General features: G+C 37.6%; 1 protein-coding gene across 30 annotated transcripts in view; it reads right to left on the reverse strand.

The window, feature by feature from the left end:
* The window catches only part of NRXN1 (neurexin 1), a 1,138,820-nt gene that overhangs the window by 948,196 nt on the left and 170,931 nt on the right, over window positions 1-19,693 (reverse strand). The gene's annotated exons all lie outside the window — the stretch shown is intronic.

Raw genomic sequence — 19,693 nt, forward strand, 5'->3', positions numbered from 1 at the left:
GCAGTGGTGTGATCACAGCTCACTGCAGCCTCGACTTGCCAGGCTCAAGCTATCCTCCCACCTCAGCCTCTCAAGTACCTGGGACCACAGGTGCACATCACCTCACCTAGCTAATTTTCAAAAATTATTTTGTGCAGATGGGCTCCCCTGTGTTTCCCAGGCTGGTCTTGAACTCCTAGGTTCAAGTGATCCTCCCTCCTCAGCCTCCCAAAGTGCCAGGATTACCATGCCTGGCTCTCAACTAATCTTTGAATTTAAAAAATTGCCTCTGAGAAAAGTAAGGGAGAGTTCTCTATTTTGTATGGATCCAGAGAATCATTTCAGACATCAACATAATACCAAGAGGAACCAAGCCACAAAACCATTATGATAATGAGCTACCATCTATAAACACTTACTATTTATTGAGTACTTACTATAATCCAGGCAATTAGAATATATTGTCACTCTTAATCTTTACATCAGTCTTATCTGGTAGATGTTATAGTCTCAATTTTCAAAAGAAGAAAATGCTTCAGATAGGTTAGGGAACCGTCCCTGACCACACAAACTAAAACTCCTCTATTCCAATCATCCTCTATTGAAACGTGATGACTTACTTTCTTCATGGCGTTTTTCACCATCTGAAATTAGCCTGTTCATTTATTCACTTGTTAACGCTCTGTTTTTCCCTCACAAATTTAAAGTTCAGATTAGGAACCTCACCATCTATCTACCTCTCTAACGCTACTGCCTAGAGTGGTCCCTGGAACATGGTGGATGCTCGATCTATGTCAAGTGATACAGTAGCATATTCCACAAAGAAGCAAGGGCTGAAATATGTGTTTAAAAATTTTCCCACATAATTCTGATATGCTTACCTCCCTCCCCACCACAGATATGTCTGATATAAATATCTATGCTGACACACTGAAGGGAAAATAAGGCTTTTTGAATTTTTATATTTTCTGAGGGAAAAAAAACATAAAATTTATGTGAAAGCTCACTTTGACTGACAAAAGTGATGATTCTCTAGCAATAGCACAGCCCATGAATTTGTTAGCTTGCAATCAACCGCTAATAGCACATTTCAGTATTGCTGACTGGCTTTAGAGATTACCGTTTCTGTGTTGTTTTTCACATTAAAATTTCTTTTCTAGCATCAAACAGTGAGTTACTAGCTATAGGGAGTAAAAGGCAGGAGTAGAGGAGGTCTGTAGAACCAACTTAGAAGAATTTTTTTCATTGATTTAGTCAGTAATTCCATACATTTTTTCTGAACCACGGGTGACCTTCATACACAACCACCAGGTTGTTCATTTTGTTTTGCGTTTTAGAGCATCAGTAAAACATACATGGTCTTACTGAATTCTCAGCAACTGAAGCCACCACAGATCTGCCTTGAATTGGTATTCTCAAAATGTTAGGTGTGAAGCTAGAAGAGAAGGAATGCTCCACACTCCAAACAATTTGCTCATTCAAATCAATCTACTGCACTCGCCAGTTAACGACCTCTGGGTGGGCAAGCAAGAAATTTGTTTTTCTTGCTTTTAAGATGTGAATCCTGTAGTATATTTAGCTCATGCTACTGTATTTGTCTTACTGTCTCTCAGAAATCTCTTTAAAAGATCCATATACATTTTCAGAAATATGGTGGCAATAAATAGATCTTACACCATAAAAGGCATTCTAAAGAAATAGCATAGACCAACAAAAACAGTTAAAAAAAATATTTTCTGGGAGCAGTTGTACCATGGAATTCCTCAAATTGTTTTTACTATAAAAACAACAATTCAAAACCAAATTGCAATTCAAGATAAAAATATGAGTGATTTATGATTCCCTCTCTAGGAGAGGAGAAAGATAGCCAAGCCCCTTTAACAAAAGACAGATTAAAAAGAAAAAAGCATATACATTTATTTTACAGAAGTTTTTTGTGGCATGAAAAGCTTCATACGGAAATAATGACCTTAAGAAACAGGTAACCCTACATAGTTTTAAGCTAGTTTTGATAAACAAATGGATAGTCATGGAAAAGAATGATTGGATACAATGTATGATCTAGGGCTAATAAACTGGGAGAAACTTAACAAGACCTGTCTGATCAGATTCTTCTCTGTAACCTTTGCCAAAGATAAGGAGGAACTTACATTCTGGGTATTGGCAGAGTATCTCTGACATGAGGGTCTTGTGACATGCATCAGGGGGAGGTGAGAGAATCCTTCCTAGGTTTTGTGGCCTGCTTCAAGAGACAAGGGCAGGAGAAGGTCACAGCATGATCTTCCTGCTTCTGTGGTTTTTTTTATTATTATTTTTTTTACTTTTTCAAATTCCTTCTTAAATTATTTTAAAGTAATTGTGACCAGAACCCCATCAACTCACTTTAAAAAAAAAATCTGGAAACTGGGGTTTAGAGGGAATATATCATCTGTCAAGTTCAGAGGCCAAATAGGTTTCTGAATAAAGCTGGATTGAAACTAGGTCTGACTCCAGGGAAAACGATACTGGAGTGCTGGGAAGGGAAGAGCATGGTCGCTTTAAATGATACAGAGCGGGGAAGGGAAGTGCTGGGTAGAGAAAGGCCAGTCCCTGGCTAGGGCTCCACCCCCACGGACCCAGGTGAGAACAGGCATTTCCTGCCCAAGTGTTGCATTTCCCAAAACTACCTTGGCCCATCCTGGGCCTATAAAAACCGGAGACCCTAGCAGGCCAACACACAGAAGCGGCTGGACACCCAGAGGAGCACATCAGCAGAAGACGACACAAGCTGCTGGACGGTGAGAGAACATCGAGAGGATGTCCAGGGAGCACGTCAAGAGGACGTAGAGGGAGTATGCAGGTGGAAGAGCACACCGACAGACGTCGGCACAGCGGCCAGCCGTCCACCATTGAAAGGAGGCGGAGTTTGGCTGGAGCGACCAGAGAAGAGTCCGGCTGCAAAGCGACCTGACTCCAAGGGAAAACCATCTCCCTCTGGCTCAGCCATCTGCTGAGAGCTACTTCTACTCAATGAAACCTGGCACTCATTCTCCAAGCCCACATGTGATCCGATTCTTCTGGCACACCAAGGCAAGAAACCCCAGGATACAGAAATCCCTCTATCGGAAGGGGATCTAATGGACCTGGTTAACACAAGCCGCCTATAGAAGGCAAACTAAGAGAGCATCGTGTAACACACGCTCATGGGGGTTTCAGGAGCTATGAATATTCACCCCTAGACACTGCCATGGGGTCAGAGCCCCACAGCCTGCCAGTCTTTATGCTCCCCTAGAGGTTCAAACAGCAGGGCACTGAAGCAGCCAGCCACACCCCCATCGCACGCCCTGCGAGGGGGACAAGGGAATCTTTCCCATTTCAGAAGCTGGATTGAAACTAGCTCTGATTCCAGCAACAAAGCTCCAAATTGCTGGCACTCTGCCATTTGTCCTCCTAATGTCTATGCTCCCTATGAAAGTTATTCTCCAATGGGTCAAAGTTATCATCTAGTGTATACATGTTCGGAAAAGCTAACGACATACGTGAGAAGAGCTGCCCCCTACAGCTCTGCTTCGGTTTGGTAGGCAACTGGTTTGCTCTTTACCAACAATTTCAGAGCCGGGAGTGAAGTTTGAAGGATTTCTAAGGGAGAGAGAGGGATGAAATAAAAACCTGAAGGAGAAATCCTGTGGGGTTTTCAGTTAACATTCCAAAAATAATTCAGAGACTAGGACTGGAAAACTTTGTATAATTTGTTTCAAACTATTATATTTTATGTCTCTTATACACTAAAATGATTAGGAAGAAACAGCTAATAGAACAAATATACCAAGACTGGTCTTTGGATGTGGCAAAAATGCCAGGGTAGTCTGCTTCCAATTTTGTACACTCTTGGAGGGAAAGAACTCCAGGGGTTAGTGCATGAACTGGCTGATTTAAGGAGGACAAAACAACTGCCACCCTGGGATTTATAGGAAGTGGGCAAAGGAGAGTGTTAAAGTTGATCTATGAGGAACAGATTTGCCTTAACGAAAGCAGGTCCCAGGCGATTCCTCACATGCAGCGCCTTCTCTGTCCAACTAACCCATCACTCACATTGCTATTCTTGACAGAAATGTCTGTCTGTTTTTGTGGTTACAACATTCTTCAAAGACCAACTCAAATCTCTCCTCCTCCAGAAAACTCTGTTGATCACTCTGTAATTGCCAGCCTCTCCCGAATACTTACTGCCTATGTATCCTGAACTACTGAACTGGGAATTTAATTTTGTAAGTGGGCAAGAAGGTCTTAACCTTCCCTTCAACTTGACTAAACTTCACACAGGTTTGTTCCTGACCATAGGCCCTTGATCTCCCTTTTCTTAGAGGATTTACTTTAGACCACTTCGAATTGTAAATTCTTTCTGTGTTCCCTGAAGATTTACAGAACATGTAAATCTTCTGCTAGACTCCTGGCAGTTTTACAACCCAGGAATGTCTTTCTCAAGGTCCTGGGAGCCATCCCTTTTGAAATAAAATCTTCAGGAATGATACTGTTCCTATCTCCCAGTCTTAGTGTGAAGGTAAGAGCCTAACTTCTACAAGCATCAATTAGCAAACACAGATGGCCTCGTCAGGATGACCAACGTTACCCAATTAAGTTTTCTAGTAGTTTTCCACTTGCTCACCCCAGCTATCAATAACTCTTCTTTTGTTTCAGCACAGTTCAGTTCTCTCTCTCTCTCCTCTTGCAATAGTCTTGATCCCTGTTGCAGTAATCTTAAGTAATCTTAAGTTTTCCTTACCTGCTTGTCCAGGATAATTTCTCTTTGATACACTGCTAAATTCAGTAGCTATTTCCTGTGTGCTATCTTTCTTAGACCGGAATATAATATCCTATAACTATTTTAATTGAATAATGTGGTCTTTCTGGAAACTTCTCGGTTAATATAATCCCTCTCCTCCCCTGTTTGCTGCTTCTACCTTCCGCAGTACACACACACACACACACACACACATCATTGACACTTTATGACGGAATTCTAAGTTTTTTTAAAAAAAATACATATTTGGCCAGGCATGGTGCTCATACCTGTAATCTCAACACTTTCAGAGGCTGAGGCAGGAAGATCGCTTGAGCCCAGGAGTTTGAGACCAACCTGGGCAACAAAGTGAGACCTCATTTCTACAAAAATTAAAGAAAAAAAAATAGCCAGGCATGATGGTATGGACCCATGGTCCCAGCCACTGGAGAGGCTGAGGCAGTAGGATCACTTGAGCCTAGGCAGTTGCAGCTACAGTGAGCTGTGATTGCTCCACTGCACTCCAGCCTGGGCAACAGAGCAAGATCTGTCTCCACAGAAAAAAAAAAAAAAAAAGGTGTGTCTTTTTGTTGTTGTTATTTGTTTGTTTTAAATACATATTTGGACCTCCCTTCTCCACTGCTTTTTAACAAGGTACTGAGTGGCTAGGAAACATTCAGTAAATACTAGCTTCCTTGGTGGTCAAAATATTTTTCTTCTCTGGAACTCAGAAAATAGATTACAGATGAAATATACGGGATAAGCCAGCCTGTGGTAGTCACCTCTAATGACTATTTTGACTTTCTTTCTTGCTTCAGTCACAGTAGGCTCAGAGTCCTTCTCAACATCATATTTCAGGCAGCCAGCACCACGCTATCAAATTCCACACATAAACTGAAACTTACTAGCCTTTCTTAAAGATGCCCTTTTAATCTAAGGAATATTTGATTTTAAACTCTGTTTTTTGATAAGATTTGTCACCTTCATGCTTAAAGAGCCATTTATTATTTGGTAAATAAACTAGTTCACATTCCTTTTAAAAAATCAATATCAAAGATTAAACTAAGTTTTTTTTCCCCACACATTTGAGTTGCGAAATCACTGGCAGAGGGTGTCTAAAATGAAATAGACCAAAATATGCTCAAAAACAACAGATTTTTGTTTTCTTGAAAGAGAAGAACTTTCCTAGTCAGTACATCTTTCTTCTAAAATAAGGCCCTTAGAATGTGATTGCCTAAAAAATCTTCACTGCTTTTCTTCTAAAAGTGTTCATTGTTATTTTTGAAGAAATGAAGCAGAGTGGAATGTTACAAGTTTTAATAGCCATCACTTTTACTCATCATCTTTCTAATTCCTAGGGTTCAAAATATAAAGGAAAGAAAAAAGGAACCACCCTAATAGATTATGAAACATAGAGATGACCACGGAAATGGTCTTCTAAGATAAAAATACATGCAATGAATAATTGAGGGAAAAGAGTCACCATGCAGTCACTTTGTATACATTGTTTCCTGCCTTAACAGGAGCAATAGGTCTAGATATTTATTCCCCCCAAAAGTGGGGGTGAGGGTGAGGGGTGAGGGTGACTGGATAAGACTGGTTTCAAGGTAGGTGTCTAGTTGATTCAATTACCAAGATAAACGGAGAAATGAGGTGATTAGAGTTGCTCAAGGACTCTCAAAGACAGTAATATTTAGGTAAACAAGAAATATATAAGTGTTTTAATGTTTTCATAATTTCTATTGCTTTACTATTTTTTAATCCCTGGAGTAAGTTGGGGTGCTGTCTGTCTTGCTGCAATGGCCTCTTGTCTCTGAAAATTGTTGCCTCTTCCCATCCACATGTTGTACACACTAAGGTGCCAAGTTAGTACCTTGACACCTATCTCCAGCTACTCCTGTACATCAGGGTACACAACTCACTCCAGATGACCAACACCATTGTCAAGAAAATTTGCAATTGAGTGTGGCTTATTAGTTTAAAATAAAGGGATATAATTCCTAAGCAATGAGACAAAATCAAAATGCAACACACATGGAAATAAAATATACAGGAGAGACCAAAAAGGGAGAAAAAAAATAGAACAAGAACATGGCTGCCCAAGGTTCTCATCTGCTTTTCTGTCCCTTCATCAGGCCCTCGAGAGGACCCTTAAATTCTGTAAGATATGCTTGTGTCCTCATAATTTATTATTTTTACTAATGGTAACATAAATGACTTTCTGTAGTTAAAAAGGAAAAAGAGAGTAAAATACTCTTAATAGTGCCTTTGTTTTTATTGGCAGTAACAAAGAAAACACTCCAAAGGATGTGCGTGTCTTTTTAGCCATAGAAAACTGAAGGAGAAAGCTGTGCTAGCAATAATCTGAAAGGCAAGGGACACAGGTGGAAGGCCAGATGGTTGTTGCCAGAAGGGGAGAAAATGGGCCAAGTTCTTGATATCCTTGGGATATAGAGATGCAAGGTGAATAGAATGTTGGCCAGGAGACACAACTGGCCCCACAGGATTTGACCAGGCAAAAGGCACTAGTCACTCATATGGAAGCTTTACACTATGACGGTTGAAATGCTTTTTAAATGGGTTCCAGAATATTACACATGGAGAAAATCTACTCTTTCCCCTATCAGACAAAAAAGGCAAGATGGAAACAACTTGAAGCAATAATGAAAATGATTCTTTTCCTCTGGCTAACTGAATTTTGAGGAGCCTTGAATGTCCCTCTCATTTCATTTTCTTTTGTTGTTACGTTAAAATAATCAAAACATAGTTTTTACTGTTTAAAATATATCTGCCTGTTTACTCAGACCCCAATGGAGGGTCATATTTCTGTCAATTCTTTGATTGTCAAAAAGAGTTAGGTTCTGGTCCAAGATCTTTAACAACTGAATTACTCTGAATTCTGTTTTTCTGCTTCAGAAGGATGGTTATATTTGTCTTTCATAGAATCTCAGAGTTGGAAAAAATCTTAGAAACTGTCAAATTTAATTTCTCATTCATATATACATATTACTTGTGTCAGTACTTTCTTGATATTTTTCCTTAAGTAGACTCACTTTTTACCTCTTAATAGGATTTTAATAGAAAATCAATAACATGAACCAAAAACCAGTAGCATATTTCAGAAATAGAAAGTATTCATTTAAGAAAATGTTCATCTGAATACCACCTAAAATCAACTGGCATACACATATTAATGATAACATTTTAGTTGAAATAGAGTCCTTTCCTCTTGCCATCTAACAAGAATATCATGAAAGGCTTTGTAAAATATTGTGCTAAGAAGCAGAGAGCTGTTAATCCCAAAACTCTTCTCTCTAAATGGAAATCTCTTTCATCTAACTTGGCATGTTCTTAGTAAATACACCTTAATTCACTCTCAGTGTCCACTATTGAAGACCACATATACCCAGGAAGATGCTGTGACACATGTAAGAGGAGCAGTTCTTTGTAGAATAAATGCTTTGTAATGATTTTATTCTCTGCTATCTGAGGACTATCTGTGTATATTGACTACTTGCACAAATGAAACTTTTACACATTCTGTATGCTCACATTTCTTCAACATCTTACTGAACAAAACAATTTCACAGTAGGATGCCAGTGAGGATTTTTATAATGAAAATCTGCATGAGAGACCAGTAATAACATGCTATAATTGCTCAGAGAGAAATAATCCTTCATGTCCAAGTTTGCCAATGGCACACTCCATTATTATTTGAAGTGGAACAGGTCACTTAAATTTCTCTGTATCCATGTCACAAGTTTCATTTAGGTTGTGTGTTTTACTTCCAAATTTACAAAGTGAAATATGGTTTATTAGAAGAGATAGTACTGGAAGTTATTTGTCAGATGTCTTTTGTAGTAACATTTTTATTCACATCTTAGCTTCATGCAAGGAATAGGACCATATAAAAATAAAGCTAGAACACAAATCATCACATATTCATATGTCAGGACTCTGAGCTTAAAGAAGAAATCCCTTTTATATCTGTGATAAACTCAGATGTCTAACTTTCCCTGCAACCACGCATATCCCTCACTGGATAAATTGCTAAAAGAGGTTCCCTATACAAATTCTTATCCATAAAAGCAGGCATCCTAATCTGTATTTGTCACTGTTATTTTCTTTAATACGTAAGTCAATTATAGCAAGCTTTAAATAGAACCTAATGAGAAATTTTCATAATTAAAGAGAAAAGAGTACAGGAACTTCCTGCCAATATAAACTGTTAATTTTGCAACACAGGCTCCATAGACTTTTTCCAATTTCTATATTTTATCCACACTGTGTGTTTCCCCAAAATAATGCTTTTAATGAAATTTTCCCATTGAGTACAATTTTCTTACTTTAAATGATAACTACATTTTTAATCTGAAACCTCTCTAAGATCCTCACTGGCAAAAGACAAGATTGAGAATCACTTCCATTTTCAGGAAATTGTGTAAAATCAGCATGGCAGATATAGCAATAGATGTTTCCCTTTATTTTCCACTTTGAGACCTGGGAGCTTATTATTTGAATACCCATGAAAAACAAAATGGGTTAACAACAAAAAAAGAGAACATACACATTTTTCTTACCAGAAGTCAAAATGGTATTTCACTTAACTGGCTAAAAATACAGAATGTAACATCTCATATATTAATGCATCTTCCTGTAAGATCTGTTCCAATATCTAAGCATATCCAAATGCTAAAATCCACAGAGCAGTGCAAGGAAAAAATACTAGTAAAACCCAATGGAAAGCTACCATCAGAAACTGAGTGTATTCATCTAGCTTTGCACCGCAGTAAAGTACATACCGTAGAGTACATTCTGAATAGCAATAGCCTACCTTTAAGCTGCACTGTCTTACATATTTCAAATCACACTTTGTTTGAAAGAACAGACTGATTATTTCCAAGATATCTCACGACAAACTTATTATAGTTCAAGGAAAATAAGTTGGTGCCTTGGCAGAATACCCAAAGGCCTTTTGCTTTTCTAACTACTATTCAAATCTTACTTGGCCCAACCTGACAGTCATTCTTTCTGACAACGTTAAGAGGTTTCTGTAAGTGGTATGTAACCTGCAGTTTTCTTTCACTTGGGATACTGTTTATAGCTAATTCAGGCAAAATGGACTAGAAAACATAATATTTTCATAACTATAAATTATTTTTATTTGGTTTCCCAACTATTATGTAGTGTAGGATGATGTAAGGAGTGGAAGAAAGAGCAATGAGCCTGGACATGTTTTTCAAATTTGAGCACCAGAAAGCAATTTAAAAGACAGATTACAGGGTCCTCTCTCCAGATATTTGAATTATGTGCAAGGCCTGAAAACCCATGTTTTGAAAAATCTCTCCAAATTATTCTTATATTGGAGTACCTTCTCTAGACCCACCAGGGTTGAGATTAACTACCAAATCTTAATAGTGTGTGACTGTTAAGAGGAAGAATGTGGTGCAGTGAGGTGGAGTGTGGGAGGTGGTTCAAGATATAAGGGAAGAGAATATATTACTTTATTACTTCATTCAGTCATTTATTACTTCAAGTAGACTTCATAAAGAAAACTCACTTTGCTTTGAAAGTATCTTAAAGTATAAAAAAAACTTTAACTTTATACAAACCATGAATGTATGTTTCAAATATGCAAATTAAATATTTTAAATATTCCAAAAAAAGTATTCATCTTAATTTTATCAAGAAGAAAACTGAGACTCAAAGAAGTCCACTGACTTGTCCAGAATTACACAGCTAACAAGGTCAATCACAGCTAAAATTCAAATTCAATTCTGCAAAACTTACGGTCTTTCTAATACTCCAAGCTGCTTCCTTCAAATAGTAAGTTAATTTATCTTGGCCTCAGTTTACCAATGGCGAAAATGAAAGAATGTGCCAGAGGTGGACAAATGACTAACCCAGTAATTATTTAAAACATCCAAGGGAAGGTGTATGCCCCAATAGCAAGATTTGGCCGAAAGAAAGTAATTAGGAAATGAACTTCTTGGAAATTTAAAATAATTTTTTCTACTTTAAACAAACATCCAAAATAATTTTCCTTAATATTTAAAAAGAGGAAAGGACAAATATTCATTGAATATCCTACTATGTCCACTGACTATCCTATCCTGCATGCTATACTTAAAGTGTATTATTTGATTTAATCCTCAAGACAAACCTCTAAATATAGTTGTATTGAATACATCACACACGGGAAAAAGTGTGGTTAAACAAATTAATTTTTCAACAATTGAAACAAAAAGTCCATGTTAGAATCTATACAGCTTTCCCTTAAAATCCTATGTCTTTCTAGTATAGAGAAAGACAACATCACATGCAATGAGCGACAGAACACGAGTAGCCTTTTTTTTTTTCACCATGGAAAGCCTTGGTTTCTAAAAATGCATTGCCTTAGAGACCTTCGTAATTATGCAGAAGACAGCTGGTTATTCTCAGTTTTCCCTGAGGAAAGAATGGGAGATAATAAACTTCAACTGTACTTGTGACATTTACATTACTGGGAAATAATCTTTAGAAGTATTGGGCTTCTAGAAGTATTGGGCAACAAGAGCTTTTAGAGTCAACTATGGATGAGGACCTTCAGGGGATTATCACCTTAAAAATCCTGGATCATTCCTCACCTACTGGTATTATTCAGGCACACCCCTCCTAGCTTGAAGGCAAGAGAAAGACTAAGCAGCCTGCTCAGCAGCTTGCAGCACTGTAAATTTATTTGCGGGCACTTTTAAAACAACTTCAGAAAACAGATTTCCCTTTCAACTTACTTGTTTTTCTCATTTAGTGTATTCTATCAGAGCAAGTCCAAGACAAAAGCTTTCCCAAGAGAAAAGCTGAGATAAGGAATAATGTATTCAGTGAAAATATGTAAGATTTACTCTAGGTTTATCATTCAGACCAAACCTAGTATCTATATATTATCAACATTTCCCCCTAAAGTTTATATCATCACAAATGTACATCAAAACAGGTATTCCTTTTTAATTGTCGTGAAATATGTTATCTTAGGCAAATGTAATAACTTGAAAAATATTCATGATACTTAATTACTTTTGGTCTTTAATTCATTTAACTTCCCTCTGAGGGTGTTAACATTTCCTAGTATTTCAGAACAATGGTTTACAAGTTATCTTCCACAGCAATATCACATTCCCATGTAGGAATTCCTATGGACATGACTAGTTTAGATATAAATTAGGTTTATCAGGAATAATTCCCAGATAACTAGCTCTAGCCTATCCTATTCTCACAGTAATTGTCACATCCAGTGCTCCAGATACCACAAGAGACATTTATTTATTTATTTATTTATTTCGGGGTAAAGTTGAGCTGTGTGCCCTCTGAGTCAATATTAAGAAAGGAGAGAAGAGGGGATTTGATATTGTCAGGATAAACTAAAAAGGAAAGAAGAAACTTGGTTGGGGCAAGGATGGTGGGGCGGGGGGAATGGTGAAGGGTCAGTGAAAAAGCCCATGGTGGCTACATGGCTGGGAAAGAACTTTGGTGAGTAGATGTGTCTAGCACTATTTTTTTATGTGGTTGATTTGAGGTGTGATAAATTAGCTCCCACCCCTTTCCCTTTGTAGAGGATGATCACTGGTAAATTCTGTGTGACTCACTGATGCTTTTGTAGAAGTGGATTCTCTTTGGAGAGCTTAAAGAGAAAAATGAAGAAGCAGTTAACATCTAGGTTTTAGAAGTATATACTCAGAGATTAACATCTTTGAAGAAATATATACAAAGCCATTAATTTCTCTAGAGAGTGCTTCATCATGCCCCATGAATCTATAATTCTTCAAGGCCTAGGTCAAGGCCTATTTTCTCCAAGAAGCTGTTTCTGATTATCCAACCCTCAGTGATCTTCCTCCCTTATGTAACCCTACAATTCTCACCTTCTGTGCCATTTAATTTAGCATCTAATACTATAGTTCATAAAAGGCCTAATCGAAATAAATTAAAAAAACAGACAATGGAATGAAATTCACACCAAAGCCTAGCAACCATCTTATTCATTCTGCACCAGTACTGGTTGGTGACAGCTTACACCTCCTGCTATACAATGATGCAATCCAACGCAAGTATCTTTTTTTGTTATACCTTTACATGTGCTTTCAGATGTTTTGGTTACAGCTATGGGTATCAGAATTTTATCGATGGGTGAGCATTTTCTTTTCCTAAGACCTAAAAGTAGCAGGGGAAAAGCTCAGCATGTTTTACCCAAATATATATATTTTTTTCAGAATGGATAAAGACAAACTTTGGAGCCAAATGCTTCATTGTGCATAAATCTCAACAAGCTGGTTGAATTAAGCGCTACATATTCATCACAAGGCATTGCCAATAAAGACACAAATAAAACAAATTAATATTTTTCAAAACTCTGTGTCTTCAGAAAATTTCTATGAGGCTTTGATGAACAAAACACAAACGTAAGAAGCACCATCATTGTCTCAGTGTTTGGGCGCAATCATTCTCAAGGACATCTGTGCTGATTCCTTTTCAAACTTGGACGGCTGCTATCTGAATCAGGCCCAGACGCTTTTGTTGGAAAAAAAAAATCTGAATTTTGAGGTTTTCATTTAAGTTGAGTAACAGCTTTCTCCACTCAAACATGCAATTTATTTTACAGTGTGAGATTAATAGCAATAATTGCCTGGGAAATAAAGAAGTCTTGAAGAAAAATACCACATATCAAAAGGCTACTTAAAAAAAAAAAAAAAAAAGCGGGCCTTTGCTCAAGCAATGAAGCCATGCTTCTTATTTGCAAATCATTCTATTATAACTTCAGTCATACTATGCAGACTACTTTAACTAAAGCCATTTAAATATCTGAAAATGTTAAGTTTTTAAATGAAAAATCAGGATGGTTGATATTAGGCTTGTAAATGTAATATTTGCATTTACATATTTCTATATAAAATTGCACAATTTTATCTAGAACAGAACCCACCTGGCAAAGTCTTAACACAATAATGATTTGCTTGCGGGCCCAGAAAGTGGCCATCAGTAGAGATTCAATTTTTCTGAGATGAAACTACTGAGTGAAGTGCATTCCCTCCTTGATAGGAAGCCCAACTGACAGATAAACTTTTGATGGATTCATTAACAGCCTGGCCTGTAAATCTCATCTCCACTGAGATTTTAAAGCAAATGGCATTATTCTTTCATTATGCTGAGGCCCTTACTACCCTGTTCTGAGTTGGTATTTCAACCTAACGGCCTAAGAATATTTATAAAGTGAAGTAAAGTAAGGGCACATTTTTTTTCCTTTCTTTTTTCCCTCAAGGCTTGTCTCACAAGTGCAATTACTTGGCTCTGGGTCCAGGAAAGCCCGGTCTCAGCATACAGAATACATTCACACTGTGTCTTCCAACAACCCACCAGACCTCTGCATTTCCCAAACCACAGTACTTCTCAAACCATCACACCTTGGCAGTGCTAGAGGGCAATGCACAGAAGCTAGATTTGGCAAGAGTATAAAGGGAAAATATTTAAGTGTCAATGTAAAGCCACAGTACACTGCATCATTTTATTCAGCTCATAAAAGGGTTATTTCTAGGAGAAGTAAGGAATTCTGCAAACATATAAGAGAAAATCAGAATGAACTGATTATTCAAAGAAACAGAAGGGGCGCAAAAAAAGAGAGGTCTCCTAAGTCTTTTTTGAGGGGAAGAGGGAGAAATCTAATAAATCTAACGGAAATGTTTATAGGTTGGTTATAGGTATCTTTTTTTTTTTTTTTGACAGATGAACACATTGGAAAGGTGGTCTGGGAGAGATGTCAACAAAAGGGCTTGCCAGTATAATGATTGCAAGGTGCAACTACAGAGCACACACAGTTCTCCATCTCAAGTAACTCAATTCAGCTTTGAGACACTACTTTGACAATTATAAATATAAATATATATACACACACATATAATATGTGTGTGTATATATATTTATATTACACACATATTATATGTGTGTGTGTGTACAAAATACTCAGAATATCACTTACCTCCCCAAACTGCTATCTGTATACATTTCTATGTTGTATTGGATACATATTTATAAATTCAAAATTTGGAGATAAATATTTATGGATAAATACCTATCTCTTTGTAAACTATAGGCACTAATATAGCAGTCTTTCCTCTTTTAAAATGTAGTTTAGCATGGAAAATTATCCTCATTCTTATTCTTCCTGAAACCCTCTTTCTTTATATCATAGTACTTTGATGAAAAAGATATAAGAAGATCATAACTCTCAATCAATCAACAATTATTTGGTTGTGACCAGTAATCTGATCAGCCTTGTGCTAGTTGCTTTGGTGGTAAGAGGACTCAAAACCACTGTCCTGACATAAACAAGATTACAACATCAGAAAAAAAAATTGTGAGGTATGTCACTTATCTTTCTGGGTCTCTACTTGCTTGATTTTTAAGAATCATATACAAATAATAGCATCCTCGTATTTTTATTCTGTTTATAGAAATCAGAGATTACATATGATTTTAGAGAAGGGATAAATTAGAAAAAACTCTGTGGTTTGAGGTGAGACCTGCAGAGGTCCTGAAATGTGGGAGGGTTGGGGTGAAAAGATGAAAGGTGAAAGGTCATTTCTGACCAGGAAAACAACACATTGCAGAGGCACAGATCTGGAATTTATATAGGGCATGTGGGCACTTGGGAAGAGGACATTAACCAGCTCATATGGAAAGGAGTAGGTTTGCAGTGGCAAGGCTGAGTCAGGTAGAGGTAGTCCTAGAAAGCCACACAGGAGCTTAGTTTGGATGCATGGGCAAGTCATGCATCCATTCATTCTACATTCACTGCTCATTTCCTGAGCTCTTCCTCTGTGCCACGCCATACTGAAAAGCGATGGCCCAGAGTGACAGAGGATAGGCATGGTCCCAGACCACATGAAGTAGAATCTAAGACTAAAGTGCCAGATTTAAAATTGTATATAAGTGAAGAGTCTTCACATTCAACATGACATACTTATAAAGATTTTAAAAAGGTCTTTGATGTTTCACAGTATCTAACGTTGTTGCCTAGTTCTCTCAAAGCATAATTAAAAACGTGATTCTCTTGACATGTTATAAGCAATAAAATGTGGGGAGAGGAGGGGATTTCTAGATGTCAAAGTAAATATAAATGGGCATAGACATGATTAGGTTAGGCTGAAAGGTAGATTGGTCATTGTTTACAGGTGGTGGTAGAACATGCCAAGTTAGATGAGTCCCAAAGAGATTTTATAGCTGTGAGATATCATCTTGTGTGTTCCTGGCTTTCAGATTGGTAATTGTCATCACGGAATTCTAGAGCAGTAAGGAAGTGCAGATCTTATTATTTTGAGACAGAGTCTCTCTGTCTCTCAACCTGGAGTGCAGTGAGATGATCATAGCTCACTGTAGCCTCCATCTTCTGGGCTCAAGCCATCCTCCCACCTAGGCCTTCCAAAGTATTGGGATTACAGGCATGAGCCAGCACACCCAGCTGCCATACTTTATTTAGTTTCAAACTCTATTTTCTGAATGATGAAGGTGGAATTCAAATTGGTCAAGGATTTTACTAAAGCTACACAGCTGGTTAGTTGGCAAATCCCGAGCTAAAAATAATGTATACTGATTCGTATAACCACCCCCACCTTTACCACGTTTGAGATCAGATTTAAAAAGGATGCTGCAATCTCTATTCTCTTCATAACCAGAGGAGCATTTAGTCCATGGTCCTGGTTCCCACAGTCAAACTCATTTGCATCTGTAATTTATTTGTGAATGAAAACAAGCCATTACAAAGTGGCAATAAAGCAAACGTAGGGTGTGGCTATAGCAATAATTAATCATAATCTCAGGTCCCAGCTGGTTCATCTTGAGCTGATATTTTTTCCTACTGTTTGTGACATGAAGAAGATATAAATAGATTTTAAGTTTAAATGGAAAGCAAATCCATTTCTCTGGCAGTTATAGGTCTGTAATAATAGATTGTTTAGTCATTCGCACATGTTTATAATCTGTTATTTTCTTAAGAAATACTCTCAGGGCTGGGTGCAGTGGCTCACACCTGTAATCCCAGCAATTTGGGAGGCTGAGGTGGGCAGATTACCTGAGGTCACGAGTTCAAGACCAGCCTGGCCAACATGGTGAAACCCTGTCTCCACTAAAAATAAAAAAATCAGCCTGGCATGGTGGTGGGCACCTGTATTCCCAGGTACATGGGGGGCTGAGGCAGGAGAATTGTTTGAACCAGGGAGGCAGAGGTTTCAGTGAGCAGAGATTGCGCCACTGCACTCTAGCCTAGAGGACAAGAGCGAGATTCCATCTCAAAAAAAAAAAAAAAAAAAAAAAAATTCATGCTAGTATAGTAGGAATCAGTTGCAGAGTCAGGGAAGCTAAGCTTTGCAAGAAATCTTGGACCATTTTTATTCAGTGGTATCATAAATTTATTTGGAGGTACGATACTTTAGAATACACATATACACACACACTACACATTTGCTTATTATTTCAGGGGGTTCCTACATCTTTTAAAGTCTCTCTTCCAACCCACCCTTAGCTAAGAAAACTGATTTGGTGCAGTCATTTAACTTGATACATGGATACATTTGTCTCAGCATTAAGTGGTCTAAGGTCAACTCATGTGTAGGAAGGTCCTGAGTCAGGAGAGGAGGAATACTAGACACATCATGTTCATTTCAGGTCCAATCCCATTGCAAGGCTGGGCAAGATAACTTACAGTCTTTGGCCCTCAGGTTCTTCCTCTGTAAAAAAGGTAAATGATCACAGTAGTACATGACTGCTATTTGTTGAGTACCTACTGTGTTAATGCTAGGCACTTTACATATTTGCTTTCAATCACTGCTAATATCAACATTTTGTAGTAGATAGGAATCACCTTTTCACAGATGAGAAAACCAAGGATCAGAAATGGAAATGTGTCTCATATCATGAAGTAAAAAGATCCAGGATTTGTACCATTTGTTTCCAAAATTCATGTCCTTCTCTATGATATGGAAATTCCTACTTGTAAGGAATAAGGCAGCCTCATTTATCTGCCTACATTACAAGAGCTTTCAAAATAATATTATAAAACCCAGAGTTTCATATCAATGTGACATAGTTGAGCATTTTTATAATTCTAGAGAACAGAATGAGGCAGGAATGACAGGGAATATGAAGAAAAGGATAACAGGATAACATTCTTTATGATGGAGTACCTGATTTTTGGTATCAATGACTATCATATTTGGTAAGGTAGTTTATAAAGGGGTTTAGAATGTTACACTAACAGCTTAGAAGTCCAATAATATTTTCCTTCTAAAGTATTCAAAGAAAGAACAATGAGATAACTTTAAGGAGAGTAAACTGGCTTCTCAGATGAACTTTCTGAAAAGATTACCAAAAAGAGCTCTAGTTTTCTTATGTCTAAGATAAATTATTACACCACCACAGCAATTTCAGGTCTGGACTGCTTCCTGAATGTAGCCCCAAATAAAGGTCTTCAAAACACTTCCAAATATGCAAATCAGCTGAGTGCGTTTGTGTGTGTGTTAAACCGTATTGAGTTTCAGAGCCAACCTGCTTCAGAGTCAGCTAGGGAAACAAACCACAGTTTGATTTTAGCAGAGTTAAGGGCAAGGACAGTCCGTCCCCTTTCACACCCCATACCTTCACCAGGTATCAGCACACAGCTCTTTAAAGATTAAGCTCTAAATGGCCACACTTTTTGAGACTTTAATAAAAAAGCTTTTGACAGTATTTCTCCTAAAAATGTCTGAAAACAATTTGATGTTTTCTTGAAGCCAAAGCACAGAACTACAGCTTCCCTTCCTCTCCCTATTACTGTGATTTCCCAATGAATGGCATTGAGTTGATTGTTTATCAGGCTGGATAATGGCCTAATTTATTATAGAAACCCTAGTCAGACATTAAACAACTGTAAAAGCCCACTGATCTACCAAATCCTTTTGAGACATAGGGCCTATGTGCATTAAAAACCTGCTAGACCATGATGAGCCTATGAGATAGGAGACTTTTTTGTCTCATTAGCACCAGGATTTAAAAATACAGCACTTCCTCAGGTTGAAATGTCAAGCTTGAGACTGCTGTGGGCAGCTGGGTGTATAGGACACCTAGATAAGTCTTAATGGTGTGTAAACAGCAGGATTAGTGTTTCTGAGTCTCTACTGTGCAGAGATTTCCAGTTGGCTTACTCAATTTACACACAAAAGGTCCTAGGTTCCTTTGGGAAAAAAGTCCAGCTAGACAAAGAAAGGACAGAGGACCTTTTCCTTTCACAAGGTATTTGGATTCATGCATGCATTCATTCATTTCAGAAATCTTTCCCAAAACATCAACTAAGACCCAGGTATTGTGGTAGGTACACAGTGGTAAGCAAAATCAGACATGTATCTGATCATCATAAAAGCTAAAAAAGCTGTGGGTCAAACAAACACATGAACTTCAGCCTGATTTCAAGCTCTCTGAATTTAAAGGAATATCTTATTTATCTTTTCATTTTCCAAGAGATTAGCAGAGTGACTTACAAATAATAGGTGACTAATACACATAAAGGGAATGGAAGTTTTTAAATAAAGTGTATATGATTAGTTTTAAAGTAGTAATAATAACAACCATTGTCATTTATTGAAACCATACTGTGCAGCAAGCACTGATTACTCGAAATAATACTGAAATACATTGATAGGTGACATTTAAAAAATCTATGTAGAACCCGCAACCCCCCATAATACTGCCATATCACAATATTCATTTCTCCTGCGAAGCTGAAGGCATTAAGATGCTGTGTGTACTGATTTTTAAGAAGGTGTCCCAAAATCTCTGGGCCTTTTCCAAATGCCTACCTATGTGAACAGAGGAGAAATTTGCAGTATCTGTGAGACTTCCTTTGAAACTTGGTTTCTGATGAGTGAACTGTGTCCAAAGCAGTGGTTTTCAGGTATCAAGAA

This window comes from Nomascus leucogenys, chromosome 14 (genome assembly GCF_006542625.1).
Source record: "Nomascus leucogenys isolate Asia chromosome 14, Asia_NLE_v1, whole genome shotgun sequence".
In the NCBI taxonomy this organism is placed as follows: domain Eukaryota; kingdom Metazoa; phylum Chordata; class Mammalia; order Primates; family Hylobatidae; genus Nomascus; species Nomascus leucogenys.